At 42.4% G+C, this 14,541-nt stretch overlaps 1 protein-coding gene and 1 long non-coding RNA gene across 4 annotated transcripts in view; one reads left to right on the top strand and one right to left on the bottom strand.

Annotated features, from left to right (window-relative positions):
• The window catches only part of LOC116687533 (uncharacterized), a 15,183-nt gene extending 6,447 nt beyond the window's left edge, over positions 1–8,736 (bottom strand). Inside the window, exons 1-2 of the long non-coding RNA XR_004331583.1 lie at positions 8,572–8,736; positions 8,419–8,420 (exon numbers count right to left, since the gene is read on the bottom strand). This is a non-coding gene — a long non-coding RNA (uncharacterized LOC116687533). The remainder of the gene's footprint in view (positions 1–8,418; positions 8,421–8,571) is intronic.
• The window catches only part of LOC116687475 (receptor-type tyrosine-protein phosphatase gamma), a 571,464-nt gene that overhangs the window by 229,915 nt on the left and 327,008 nt on the right, over positions 1–14,541 (top strand). The window lies entirely within an intron of this gene.

Here is a 14,541-nt window from a genome sequence, read left to right as displayed (position 1 = left end):
ACGTTTTCAAGTTTATAAGCAGAATTAAAATTGAACAGATATAAGGAATAGTTTTAGGATTTATCCAAGCATTTTTAAACACAAAAACATGTTTTTAAAAGATCTGGTTAAGATGGGTGGGGGGGGGATTGATCATTCACAACAAAAAACCAAACATGCAGGAATTGAATCCCCTTTCCGATACCATGTGTACAGTGACACTCGGCCCTGCATGCCAAGACTTATGCACATCAATATTTAATTTAACAATCTCAAAATGAACTAGCACAACGTGGTGTCAACAGGAAACACGCTCGCATGCCGGATAACGGAGTTCACTTTGAGGCGAAAACAAAAGTTCCCTAACCCAGGAACCGTGTGTTTGTTCCTCGGGAGTGTTTTAATCCAAACCACCATCTTTTCCCTGATCATCGCCGCATGACGCTCACTTTTTCGGGATAAACTCCACCTCCATGGCCAGAAGGGAATGGGCCAGACGCGTAGCTATCGGTAACCAGGGTAACAGGCCAATCAGAGGCACGCGTGACTGGAAGATATTGATTGACAGCCGGGGCCCCCTATCACATTTTCATTACTTGCAACAATCCCAGCAGTCCCACGTGCACTCTGAGAGCCACTGACCAAGCGGGAGTGAGGAGAACGGGTTGAATTCATTTCAGGTTTCAGAGGCCGTTCTTTTAATACATCCGTGGACGAGACACGTGTGTGACTCCAACATCTCATATTTAGTAAAAAAACGTACAGCAGAAGGCCCGACCTGCCAACCTGTATACATTTAACATCAATGTACGCTGTAATGATTTTTCGCTATAAAGTCGCTGAAAGCGGCTGCAGTATCAATCCTCTCGGCTCTGCAGTGGGGGGGGGGGCGTGCTCCGTTCCCCCCACAACTGACACACACGGTGGAAAGAGGAAAAACAGGGGGATGAGACCTAAATTAAGGACAGCTACGCTCGTTATTGTCAGCATAAGTTAAAATCCAGTAAGTACTTTACCGTATGAGTGTGTCCCAGGCCAGGATGGGAAACTATCTAACAATGTAAAGATCAACAAGCCACTGACAGACACGTTCAATTTTACTTCATTCAATAAATTATTATTTTTATGTTTAAAATCCACCAGCCATTTTCATAGTAGACCAACATTTGCAGCATCCTGAGCCTTATTGGTAAGATTCATAGGAAAACTCAGCCCAGAGTAATGACTTCATAGTAATAATTATTATTCTCCTTAAAACAAGTTTCCTTTTGATTTTTAAAGATCTATACAAAAAAACTTTTTTTTCTGCAACTTGCCACCATCTTCTGCAACATTGCAACAAACAAAAAAACATTGAAACTTTTATCGCAGTTCTTTACAAAAGCCTCCGTAAAATCAGGCATTTTGGGACGCAACAATCTAATTAAAGGCAGCGAAATCCTGGAGGGACTGCCGTTGTGTGTGTGTTTTCTTGTGTTATGGAGCACATCCACCAGTGTTTTTGTTGTTGCTGTTGTGGTACGGGCGGCTACTCCTGATTTTGTCATTCATCTCATCTCAGATGCTGCGTCTCTATGATCCTATCCTGTCCTATTCATGGTAGCCTGCTCGTGGACATTGCGCGGCCATCACGTGCTGCTGTAGGGGGGGCCCGCCTTGATAATCCTTAAGGGCCCGGTGTGCCTGTACCACGCTCACAGTCACCTATCGGCGGCTAAACAGGAGCTCTCCAGCGGATAAATCCAACCATGAACCGCCGCTCTGATTTTATTATTCTTTATGTGTTACAGCTCTTAACGTAGTTTAAAATAATTATGTTGTAGGTATATAATTAATACATGTACATTGTCCCCACCAGGGATAAAAAATAATTTAGCAGCGGCAGGAATATGTAGACCAGAAAGGGGGAAATCACACGCATCCCCCCCGGCAAATCACACCCTGGGTGTATGGATATGCAGATTTTCTCAAATTGTTTCTTTTAATTTAATTTTTCATGGTATTTACTAACAACCCTATGAAGTAGTAAACAACACTGCTGTTGTTGCAGTGAGATATTTCACTATAAAATAACCTGTGGTATAACTATAGCGTGTAAAATTACCCCGTGCTGTGACTGCAAGTTGTTGCATTCAGAGAGTTAAATGTGAAGGGAAAGGGAGAACTGAGTCGGAGTCGTGATGTGAGATGTGACTTTGAGGGATCAAAGAATGGGGAAGGTGCGTCAACAAAGCTGTGGTGTTGGAGAGACAAAAGTTGCAGGAGGTATTTTTAGCCCGGAGTTTGGGAGTTATATACTCTATGCAGTCTGGCCTGTCGCTTCACTCTGCTGAGTCTCAGCTCATTCCAGCAGAGCCAGGCTGGAAGCAAGCTAAATGGATTATACAGCGAGGATGCGGCTACACTGATTTGCTACACAATACACTCTACCCAGTCGGTTCTACACCCTTCAGACCTGGAACGCAAAATGCAAAGCAGCTAACTAAGTGTAAGCATATCTGTGTCTCTGAGGGTTTTTGAGGTGCGTGTGCAGACATAAAATTTCCTCCATTGTGAGGATTGCTAGTGTGTTCTATCTTTTCCTACAGTGGTATGCACTGTACATCCACAATGGAGTTTGAGAGCATAATAGTGTTCATTGATTCTAAATGTCAAGGGTAAACAGAAAAAGATGGGAATGCTTAAACACCTCTATAGTGATGCTAGGAAGCAAATCCAAGAATGGAATTTGTGTTAAAGGTCCCATGGCATGAACAAGTCCCTTTATGAGGTTTATTAACCTTAATGAGTTCCCCCAGCCTGTCTTTGGTCCCCCAGTGCCTAGAAATGGTGATAGGTATAAACCGAGCCCTGGGTATCCTGCTCTGCCTTTGAGAAAATTAAAGCTCAGATGGGACGATCTGGAATCTTGCTCCTGTCAGAAGGACCAAGATTACCTTCCCTTTCTCTGCTTTGCCCGTCCAGAGAATTGGCCCACCATGAGAGAGAGAAATCATGGCTTTCAAACGAGCAAAGTGGCAGTTGGTCAAGGCACCACCCCGGCCTCCACTCCCCCCCCCCCCCCCCCCCCCCCCCCCCCCCACACACCACACACACACACACACACACTACTATTCTGCTGAAAAGCTACAGACTCCGAATGGCCATACTAGAAAGTTCAGTTTGGACTGGTTCTAGTGACTGTAATTCTGCACCAAGGCTGAATTTGGGAAAGAGACTTCAGATCCAGTATTAGGGGACCACTAAGGTCTATATAAAAGAGACTTCAGATACAGTATTAGGGGACCACTAAGGTCTATATAAACGAGACTTCAGATACAGTATTAGGGGACCACTAAGACCTATATAAAAGAGACTACAAATACCGTATTAGGGGACCACTAAGGTGTGTATAAAAGAGACTTCAAATACAGTATTAGGGGACCACCAAGGTCTATATAAAAGCATCCAAAGAGCACCATGTTATGGGACCTTTAAAACAAGAACAAGTCTCATACACATGCTTGATAGAACAATGACTTGTATGCAGTTGGAGGTAAAAAGTATCAATAGATCGTAAAACAACTTTAGCAGTGCTCATTCAAAACGCACCTGTTGGGAACAGGCTAACCTGTTGTCACTCCCATCAGGTAAAATACTGATGCTTGGTTGGTGTCTCTGTGTCAGATAGCAACGCATAAATCATCCTTCAGCGTCTGTATGGAACACTGGCGCAGGAATACGAGGTAGTATAAAGAACAACGGCGGTAGCCAATAGTATGAAAGACGGAAAATCTGCATAAGGAGGTTGGTTGGGGTCAAGTCTGCACTAGGGTCCAACAGCAGCTACACTTTCACCATAGGTTCTTCGTTGTCAATCAGAAGAATTGAGTGTTGCTCCTCTTCTACCATGCCATAGTTGAGAGCCTCCTGCGTCACGTCATCACGGTCTGGTTTTGAAAACCTCAGTGTTCAGCTGAAAAGCCCAGTCATGGAAATCATCAGACAGCCTCCCACACTCCAGCCTGTCTTTGACAATGCCATCCTCAGGCAGGCCCTGAAGATGATTTCAGACCTCACCCATGTCCTCCACAATGAGTACCAGCTTCTACCAGCGCTTTTCCAGTCTTAACAATTGCTCAAAGCGCTTTTACATCTACAGGGACCATTCACCATTCACACACATTCATACACTGTGGCCGGGGATACAAGGTGTGCGCCACTCCTCAAATAAACATTCACACACATTACACACTCAGATGCGCAGAGCACGGGTGGCCAACTCAGGGTTTCAGGTCCTTGCCCAAGGACACTTCGACACGAACCACCAACCTTCCGATTGGCAGGCAACCGCTCTACCACTGAGCCACAGCCGCAAGGCAACAAGGCATAAGGCAGCTTAGCCTTATTGCACATATTATGACGACCATTTTATTGTGTTGAACAATTGGAAGTGTGCAATTTCGTTGGCTACTGCCAGTCTCTGGATGCAACCTGAGGATGTCCCTACAGTGTGACGCAGCAGTCCGTGTCCGTGTACTTTATGTCTGTATGCGTGCACGCTGTTGTGTAGATTTCTTTAAACAGCAGATATTGTTTGTCCGAGACAAATTTTCTTTGGGAATATACAATCTATCTTATCTTAGGGTGGGTCAAACAACACACCAGGCGACTGGGGTTCATGTCCAGTTATTGTCCGAAACATTTAGTAACCTCTCCCACCATCTTTTCCTAACCTTAACTGTCCCATTTTATTGCCGCATGTCAGTTAAATGTGTGGGCCGATCCAAAGCGGGGAAAACGCTAAAGTAACAAACGCCAAAGGCACCTGACCAAGTGTTGGTTTTTGACGCTTTGGAATAGAGTATGTGTTGACCAGGCCGATTGCATGGCCTGTGGGATTGCTGATGGCAGTTGTCCACTCCTCCAAACACTTGGTTCCTTGCGCTTCCTTTGGTCCCGAGCAACACACCTGCCATGCCATGGTTGATTCCCCTTGAATAAATGCAATTTTCCAACAGACAGCTATTTGCATTTATCCCAAAACGTTACATCGCTGGTGGTTGAAATGTTTGAGTTTGCTTTATTGTCACATCTGTAGTCTCCCTTTCTTCATCTGTTCTTTAATGTGCTGCAGTGAGCAAATGAGAGTGAGTTGTACCCAGCATACCATTCAGCGTTGTAGCAGTTAAAGTGGTCCCCTCTCAACAGACTACACAATGTGTACATAATGGACTAATGAATGTGTGATGTAGAGCTCAAGAGCTCAAACTCGGGTCCTTAGCACACACCCGCCAAGTGTGAAGTCGAACGGTTGTTAAGATAATGGAAGGACATGGAGACAGACGGACAGAAGATCCTTCCATTTCAGTTCGATAATGAATGGGAGACATTTTTGTGGACTCATTGGCTGCCTTTTTTGACACCCGACCAACCTTCATTGATGTGTAAGTCTGAGCTTTGAAATGTACTCAGATTCACAGACAGTTCAACTTAGTGTTCTCATAGACGGCTATTTGTATGTCGCTTCTTTTCAGGTTGACTCTGAGGGGAAATGTGCTCTCTGTTGTTGGGTCCTCACCGGTTTGAAGGCAGAATATATTTCTCACACACATTCATTTGCAATTGTTAACTTGTAAAAAAAAAAAACAACCTAGGGCTTCAGAGGGAAACCGATTTGTGTGCATAAGCTCATCTTAACATAATTGTGTATAATGATGTTGTGCATCAGGAATGCACTTCAGCACTGCATACTGTATGTGTTGATGTTTTTTTAAATACATAACATCTGGGCCTGACAGAATGTGCTCAACTTCGCATGGTTCATAACACTTTACAAAACCACAGTTACACAAAGCCACAGTTACACAGTACTTGACAGGTCCACAAACCTGAATCTTTTCTGAAACAAAAAACCCTGCAACGTTTCTGACAAAAGATAGATAGAAAGATCGAGTCATCTCTATAAACAACTTGTGGTTAGTTGCATCTGCAGCCTTTCAAGTGTCTGTAATTATTGCAATTAACGACCATGTGATCCATGTCCACAAAGTGTGATTTAACAAAGGACTTTGTTTTATGAAAATCAAACACCAAATGTGTGATTTCTCAACAGCTACATATACAATTGTGATTAAAATTGGACGAAGCATCCTCATACTTCCTATTTCCAAAGACTGCCTAGACGACCAACCTGAACTCACCCAATTTCGTGAAATGAACACGGCCTCTTAAGATAAGAAAAAGGTTGTGGGTGGGCTAAAATGTTTACTACGGTCCGTAAAAGTCATGGGTAAAACTTATCATTTCAAAAAAGTGACAGTTGCTTTCACATTTGACATGAACCCCGGTCTCCTGGGTTAAAGTCCTGTTTGCTGAAACCATACCACACCCCAATCTGCCTCCTTACATACTACATTTTGTCATCTCAATTCCTCCTTCGATCTTCAGTACATATCCAGCTGTAATTCTTGCTCACAATACTTGTTATATATATTTTATATTCCTAGGACAAACCCATCTGTAAAATTCTCTTTATAATAGTATTCATTTCTATATTTATTCAGTACTTATCCATGTCCTGCACTTATGGAACCATTGTATATCCTGCACTTGCTGCTTTTGCACTTCTGGTTAGACCCAAACTGCATTTGGTTGCCTTGTACCTGTACATGTGTAATGACAATAAAGTTGAATCTAATCTAATCTAATCTAATCTTGTGTTATAATCAACCTATGTGGTCGTTTTCTGTTAGGACAGGCTGGAATTGGAACATTCATGAGTTTATTCAACATGAAAATAGAACAATGTACAGTATGGTTCTGTATGGTGTTGTGTGTTGTGTGTGTGTGTGTGTGGTGTGGTGTGTGTGGTGTGTGTGTGTGTGTGTGTGTGTGTGTGTGTTGTATCCAAAGGTTTTGTGAATGTCCTCTGTCAGTACAGCTTCTGATGAGTGTCAAAATGACGGCGGCCCTCCGTCGATTTATTTGCCGCTCTGCGTGCCGCCTGAGCCAGGCAGCTGGGTGGGGTGGAGGGTGGGGGGGGGGGGGGGGGGGGGGGGGAGTGCGAGAGCAATAACTGCGAATAAGGAAGCAATAACTTCGCTGGCTCCCTCATCAAATAGAGAGCCGACTGATGCGGAATAATCAGCAATTGAAATCAGAGGGAGGAAAAAAGCTGAACTGACAAAATGGGAAATGTCATCATGAGAAGAGCAATAATAAAGGAATCAATGAGGTGCAGTTGCCGTTGCACTTTCTTGGAGCCAATAAGACAACCGGGGCAGAGCTGTACCTTCACACTGCTGGCAGAGTCAGGAAGGAAGACACAGGAGGAGAGAAAATGACACTTTTAGAGTTAAGAAACCTGTGTGCTATGCGGTTGGTATGGAACCATGGCGGTACACACAGCTCAGGGCTCCTGCTCACTGCCTGCGTGGCGTGAGCCTGTCAGCTGCGTGCTGTGTCCATTTTCATTTTGGCTCCTATGTTAAAGGTGGGCAAGGTTACCTCTCCTTTCTCTGCTTTGTCCGCACAGAGAATTTGGCCCCCCCATGAGAGGGAGATATCATGGCTTTCAAACGAGCAAAGTCAATTTCAATTTCAATTTTAATTTTATTTATAGTATCAATTCATAACAAGAGTAATCTCGAGACACTTTACAGACACACAGGTCTACAACACACTCTATAATTTACAAGGACCCAACAGTTCCTCCAGAGCAAGCAACAGTGCGTCAAGGCCAGTTGGTCAAGGCCACACCCCCAGCCTCCACCTTGCCCCCCCTCTCCTCCTCAAAAGCTACAGACTCAGAAATGGCACATACTAAGGAAAGCTGATTGTGGGACTGGCTCTAGTGGCTGTAATTCTGCACCAAGCCTGAATTTTGGGAAAGAGACTTCAGATACAGTATTAGGGGACCACTAAGGTATATATAAAGAGGCTTCAGATGCAGTATTAGGGGACACTAGGTCTATATAAAAGAGACTTCAGATACAGTATAAGGGGACCACTAAGGTCTATATAAAAGAGACTTCAGACACAGTATTAGGGGACCCCAAGGTCTATATAAAAGAGACTTTAGATACAGATTAGGGGACCACTAAGGTCTATAAAAGAGACTTCAGATAGGTATTAGGGGACCACTAAGGTCTATATAAAGAGGCATCAGATACAGTATTAGGGACCACTAAGGCCTATATAAAAGAGACTTCAGATACAAGTATTAGGGGACCACTAAGGTCTATATAAAAGAGACTTCAGATATGAGTATTGGGGACCACTAAGGTCTATATAAAGAGGCTTCAGATGCAGTATTAGGGGACCATAAGGTCTATATAAAGCTGGACTTCAGATACAGTATTAGGGGACCACTAAGGTCTATATAAAAGCATCCGAAGACCACCATGTCATTTGACCTTTAACAGGTAAGACCTTCCACATTGTCTGTGTGACACGCACGTCTCATATTTTTCACACCACATGCAAGCATGTTGGAAGCGTTTCCAGGCAAAATAGAATACGAAAAGATTTATATGTCATTTTGACATGAATACATTTAATAAATGACATTTTGATGTTTGAAAGTCACTAGGTTTTGACATGAATGCATACATAAAAAAATAAATAATAAATAATTATTGATTTTCAAATATTGCACCTGTCAATACAGAACTAAATATTCTGTAGCCTGTTTTGCCGTCAATACTGTTGACGTCATCTTTGCTGTTATCAAATAAGTATATATTAATGTTTAACATGAAGTATACTACTGCTTGAGTGCTCTACATTTCCACAACTCACTCCTCATATGTCTAACAAGGGTGATCCAAATCACATGACTTTTTTCTAGCAACAGCACCGAGTCAGACACGTTCTGGTGTGCAAAAACATAGAAAACGCCACGCAGCCGCCACGCAACAGAAACGCCACGCTCACAACCCGCAGGCAGTGTGCAGGAGCCCTTAGTCCATGTCCATGTTGATACACTTCCGGGATTGCTCCGGTGCCGACGGAAATTCCACCGGATGTCCGTTACCTTCCTCTGTCTTTGTGTTGGTGTTCTAACCTCCGGGGGATTTCTGAGGACTATGGTTACCTGCTCCTCAGATCTCTGCAGGGTAAATCCAGACAGCTAGCTAGACTATCTGTCCAATCTGAGGACTATGGTTACCTGCTCCTCAGATCTCTGCAGGGTAAATCCAGACAGCTAGCTAGACTATCTGTCCAATTGGAGTTTTCTGTTGCACGACTAAAACTACTTTTGAACGTACACACGATTTGTCATGATGTTTTGTAAAATTAATATTGAAAAAAATGTTGTTTATGGGCCGGTATTAAAGTTACGGCCTTGGTATAGGTATAGGATGTTGAATGATACCCAGCCCTACACAATGACCACACTGACATGTTTTACAGTGTCACACACGCAAATGAAGTGCATAGCTGAATATTTACAATAGCATAAGTGTACTTGTGAATATATCAAGCTGTGTTCAGCATGAACCCCACCTCTATAGCAGCCTTCTACCGGTTGTTTTTATCAGTCTATTTTTCTCAGTGCAGTTTGTTAAAGGCAAAGCCATGTGTTTCCCTCGACTGTCACAGTCACATTCACTGTTTTCTTTTCTAAATTGTTATTGTCCCACCCATGACCTATTTTCTCACAGCAAGCCGGCCAGGCAGCCACCCACGCACACACCTACACACACATACACACACACACACACAAAAAACAAATCTCTGAAATACACACATCACAGGGGATGGGAGCACATTCAAAGTGAGACTGACACCCAGAGCTGTAGTCATATGCTGGCACCACCACACGCACACGAGAGGGAATGTGTGACATACAAACACAACAGGGGACTAAACACTGTCTCTTTTAGACGCTTCTTATTGAAGTCTTTGTAGAATAAACATGTGTCAAATAGCAACAATGAGCTTCTCTTATTTAAGGAGGGCGCGAACAGAACAAGTGACAACTGAGCAACAGTGAAATTAAGCAGGAGAAGTGTGTCAAAGGAGCGCCAAAGGTTATAAAAGACAAGTTTGTGAAGTGTTATTATGGGAATAAAAACTTTGCACAAAAAAATCTAAGCTACAGTGCATGCAAAAAAGATTTGATGAAGATAGATTAAAGTAAAATATCATAATGATGCAATCCTATGGAGACATGGGCTCGTTCAGACGGCGAGCAAATCGTATTTCTTCCATGTTCCACTCTGGACTTCCCATTGCCAGTAACGTTGAAGGGATATATACAAATTAATACACTTTTGTCAAATTTAGCATTTTCTATCCCCTCATGGTCACCTAGCTCTCTATTTCCAGTCTTAATACACAGCCCTGGTTGTGTAAATGGAAAACAAACAAAGGAGTGCACGAGCCGACAGGCGGGGGTGCAGCATGTTTTCCAGTAGTTGTCTTTCCGTGCATCTGGGGGCCGGAGCTCTTGAGGCAGGATGGGGGGGGCTGTATTTGTTTGGCAGTTTAGTTCAAATATCTACAATCTTTGCGCAGAATCCTCTATCACACCTTTACGCATTTCGTCAAGTTACCTATTTATCAAAATGCTCGGAGTGAATTTAAGTTGTGGAAGTTAAAACCGGAAGACGTAAAGCTGTGCTACCGTGGACAATGCGAAAGAAAATAAAAGTTTTCATTATCTCCAGATATGGATGTAAACTGCAACTTGACTGCTTGGCAGAGGTACAACCTCTAGTTTCTATTTAGCTTGGATTTATTTGCCTTTGTGAGAACTTTTACTAGAATAATAATTCAAAAAGAATCCCTCTAAAATGCTCGCTAGTGCAGCCGCTGTAGCAGGTCTTCCACCTTGTAATGGCGTCAGCGACAACCGCGCATCAGCAGCAATCGTTGTAGTAACAAACATAAGTTAGAGAAGAAAAAGAATTAAGCCAAAAAAGCACAAGTGAAACGTGATGCAAGCATGTATACATACAGTGTATAATATATTATATTATTAAGTTGACATTAAAGCAAACCTAAACTAACCAAACTCAGGCTGCAATATGTTAACGCAATAAGCTACTGACTTTGGACAGTGACAACACTGATTCCAAAATCTTTAGTATAAAACAAGAGCTGATAGCTGAGTCTTATCTTTGATAGATTATAATTTGATGCAGTACTTTTTAAACAATGTTTCCCATCCTGTCAACTTTGAGACTACCCTATGGAACCAGCTCCACCCTGTTGTGACTAGCTTCAGTGTGAAGGTTTTTCTGGTGTTGTGTCTTAATTTATGCGTCGCACAAAGTGGTTGGTGGTGGTTTGAGGCTCACAGGTTACTAATGGTTTCAGTGCTCTACTGAAGGATACAGTGTTCCAGTAGAGAACAAAATGAGCAACCCTTGTATTTTACAGAGTAACAGTTAGAAGGAAGCCACTTTGTGTTAATGGCGCTCAGAGGGAGCTCTGTAAACACTATTTCACAGTGTGCCCTGACAGTAAGGTACAAAAAACTCAAAGGATGATAGCGTGTGTATAATAGAACATTGATAATGACATGGTAATCATATGGAGCTTTCATGCATTTAGACAAATACAAGAACAATCACACGATTAATCCTACATCATAATGCCCTTGGGCGGCCATCTTCCCACAATCCTTTTATCAAACAAACAACGCCCTTTTTAAACACACTGCAACAAAATGGCAAACACAAAGACAACTGCATCCTTGAGTCCTTTGGATGTAAAGCTCAATCCAAGGAGACTTTAAAGTCTGTGTTGCAGGGTTTATTTTCCAATGAATGTGCTTGTTGGTAGTAAACATTTAAACTGTTATGCATTGTATTTGACATTGTTGGGTATCACAAAACGGAATATATTCCAAAAACAGTAGGTACTTGGTTGGAGAGACAACAGACCAAAGCCAGAGAGAGAGAGTTACGAGAGACAAGTGTCCAGCAGTAGATAGCACAGATTATAGATAAATACATGGATAGACAGTAGATACTATGTAGCTAGATAGATAGATAGATAGATAGATAGATAGATAGATAGATAGATAGATAGATAGATAGATAGATAGATAGATAGATAGACAGATAGATAGATAGATAGATAGATAGATAGATAGATAGATAGAAAGAAAGATAAATAGATAAATAGAGCATATTCACAGTATATATATACATATATATATACAATATATATACACACAGTATACTGTATACTATGTGTATATTTATAGAGAGAGAGAGAGAGAGAGAGAGAGAGAGATGGATAGATAATAGATAGGCAGACGGCCAGATAGCCATAGCACTGACACTGTCCGCTGTCTCATGCGGTGAGGCATCTGTCAACACACACACACACACCCACACACCCACACAGACACATGCTGCTGTGAAAGCCGCTTGATGGCCACCAGTGGTCCAAACACTAGCCATGGCGCTATCTAGCTCGATATGACCAGCTTTTTGGACTTTTACTACAATTTTCAATTTTGTTTTGGTTCATATTCATGAATCACAAGATGTGCTTTTCTGATGTCTGACTGATCGTGACTGTAGTGGAGGGGAACACGGTATGGGGCTAGCTAACTTGTATTGCCTTAGCATGAGGCTTTAGCCGGCTCTCGCTTGCAGTGGGCGGCACCAATCTCAGTGCTTGTCGGTCTCAGACCAGGCAGAGGGATGCGTGTGCACAGCCACAGAGGGCTAAACTAACGGCACGATCACTGTCACTAGGTGTAAAGAAAACGCTGACTTTCCCTCAGTGCTATTCGCCGACAAAAAAAAAACATGTCGTTATTGTATGTGACTGCCGTTCGCAGACTAGCTCCAGCATTCGTTGCTGCGTTGCCAAATGTTTATCGCGTTGCTAAATGATAGCAACTAGCCAGGACACTTCACTAACTCTTCAATCATTCTCCTCGGACCATCAGTCCTCGGACAATTCCTCATTCGCCCTCTCACGCCTGACGGGTTGGTAATCATACAGCTGCGGGCCATCATGAATGTTATTAGTGTTTTTTGCGCCCTCTCATCCCAGTCAGTCGCCAGAGTGCTATTACTAGGCTGAGGCTACTCTCCTCCATTTCTCCCCTTTGTGACATCATCACAGAACTGCCCTAACCCTTGTGTTGTCTTCACCTCAAAATTGAAAGTCAACACTTGTTGATGCTTTTCTAATCGGTGTTTTTAACTTTTCTCATGATTTTGTCCCTTTTTTTAACACTTTTTTCAATGTTTGTCACTTTTTTTTATTTATTTTTTATGTAACACTGACTTCTTACCTTTAGTTTTACAGTGGAATTTATGGTCAATTAACCTACTTTTTAGGAAATTATACCTAATGTTTGAGATAGAAAAGCAGAAAGTAGGAATTACTTAGACCAAAATTAAAGGAATTTATGTTGATGGATAATAACAGATTGAAATATGTCAACTTTCACTCAATACTATTTCAAAACCACTTCAAGTTTTCTCTCCAAATGCTATCAAATTGAATAGGACACCCCAAAATTAATGAAAGCAGAGATTTGCACTTGCCAAAGAGCGTTGTGTGGAATCAATCATGTTATTTTGGCTAATTAAAAATGAACATTGACATAGGAAAATGGGTCAGTTTGACCCGAGGACAACATGAGGGTTCAAAAAAATCTTTTATACCAAAATCAACAAAACCTGGCCCTTAACACCATTTGGAGACATTATTTTAAAATGATATACATATCTTGAGTACTTTATGTACCCATTAATCAACAGTAGTGGCTAACCTGCAACATGGGCTTTAAGCATCTACATGCTCACACAACCACAAACACACACTCAGCATGCAGTGCAAATATTCCCCAGTCACATCTGGTGAGTTTTTACTCCCAGCCTACCAAAGACTCACTGCTACTTCAAATGTGTCTGCAGAGAGTCAACTTCAGCTGATTTAATAGGTCATAGCCCTCCATGCTATTTGGGGATTTCAGAAAGCCTAACCAGCAGTGGTGTTCATGTTGCAAATACATATCCTGATATGGCAGAATCTGCACTCCACTTGGTCAGGAAAAAAATTATTCCACAAATCTTTCCGTAATTCTTTTTTGTAGTCCCAACATAAAAAAGTGACTGAAAAAAAAAGAAATCCTTCTAGATGTTTTTTTCATCCCCTTACCAACTGGTCCCTGCTGTTATTGCCCTGTTTAAAAATAATTATTAGATCCATTATGAGAGGGAACAAACATGACACAGAGATCATTAGCACCACCACAGAGCATTAAAAATGCTCCACAGTGATGACAGTGGCCATTTTGCTTTTTCGTGTTTCTCATCCATTTCCCTGACACTGACACCCAAGAGAGAGGAAGAGAGAGAGAGAGAAAGAGGGAGAGAGGCAGGAAGAGAGAACGAATGCTGTATGGGGGCTAAGCTGGGTGTTGAGGTGCTCAGAAAGTCATTATGTTGGTCCAGGTAATGGGAAGGCCTGGGGAAAGTGTGCAATAAGAGGGACTGGGCTTATCTCCCACCTACACTGGCCTGAATACCATTAATTACCTGTTCCCTGTGCCTGCCTCAGCTCTTGCTGTGTGTCTCTGTACACCAGCCCCCCCCCCCC

The sequence above is a fragment of the Etheostoma spectabile genome, chromosome 4 (genome assembly GCF_008692095.1).
Source record: "Etheostoma spectabile isolate EspeVRDwgs_2016 chromosome 4, UIUC_Espe_1.0, whole genome shotgun sequence".
Lineage (NCBI taxonomy): Eukaryota > Metazoa > Chordata > Actinopteri > Perciformes > Percidae > Etheostoma > Etheostoma spectabile.
Note: the sequence above shows the minus strand (reverse complement) of the source record. Positions and strands in the feature narration are given on the sequence as shown.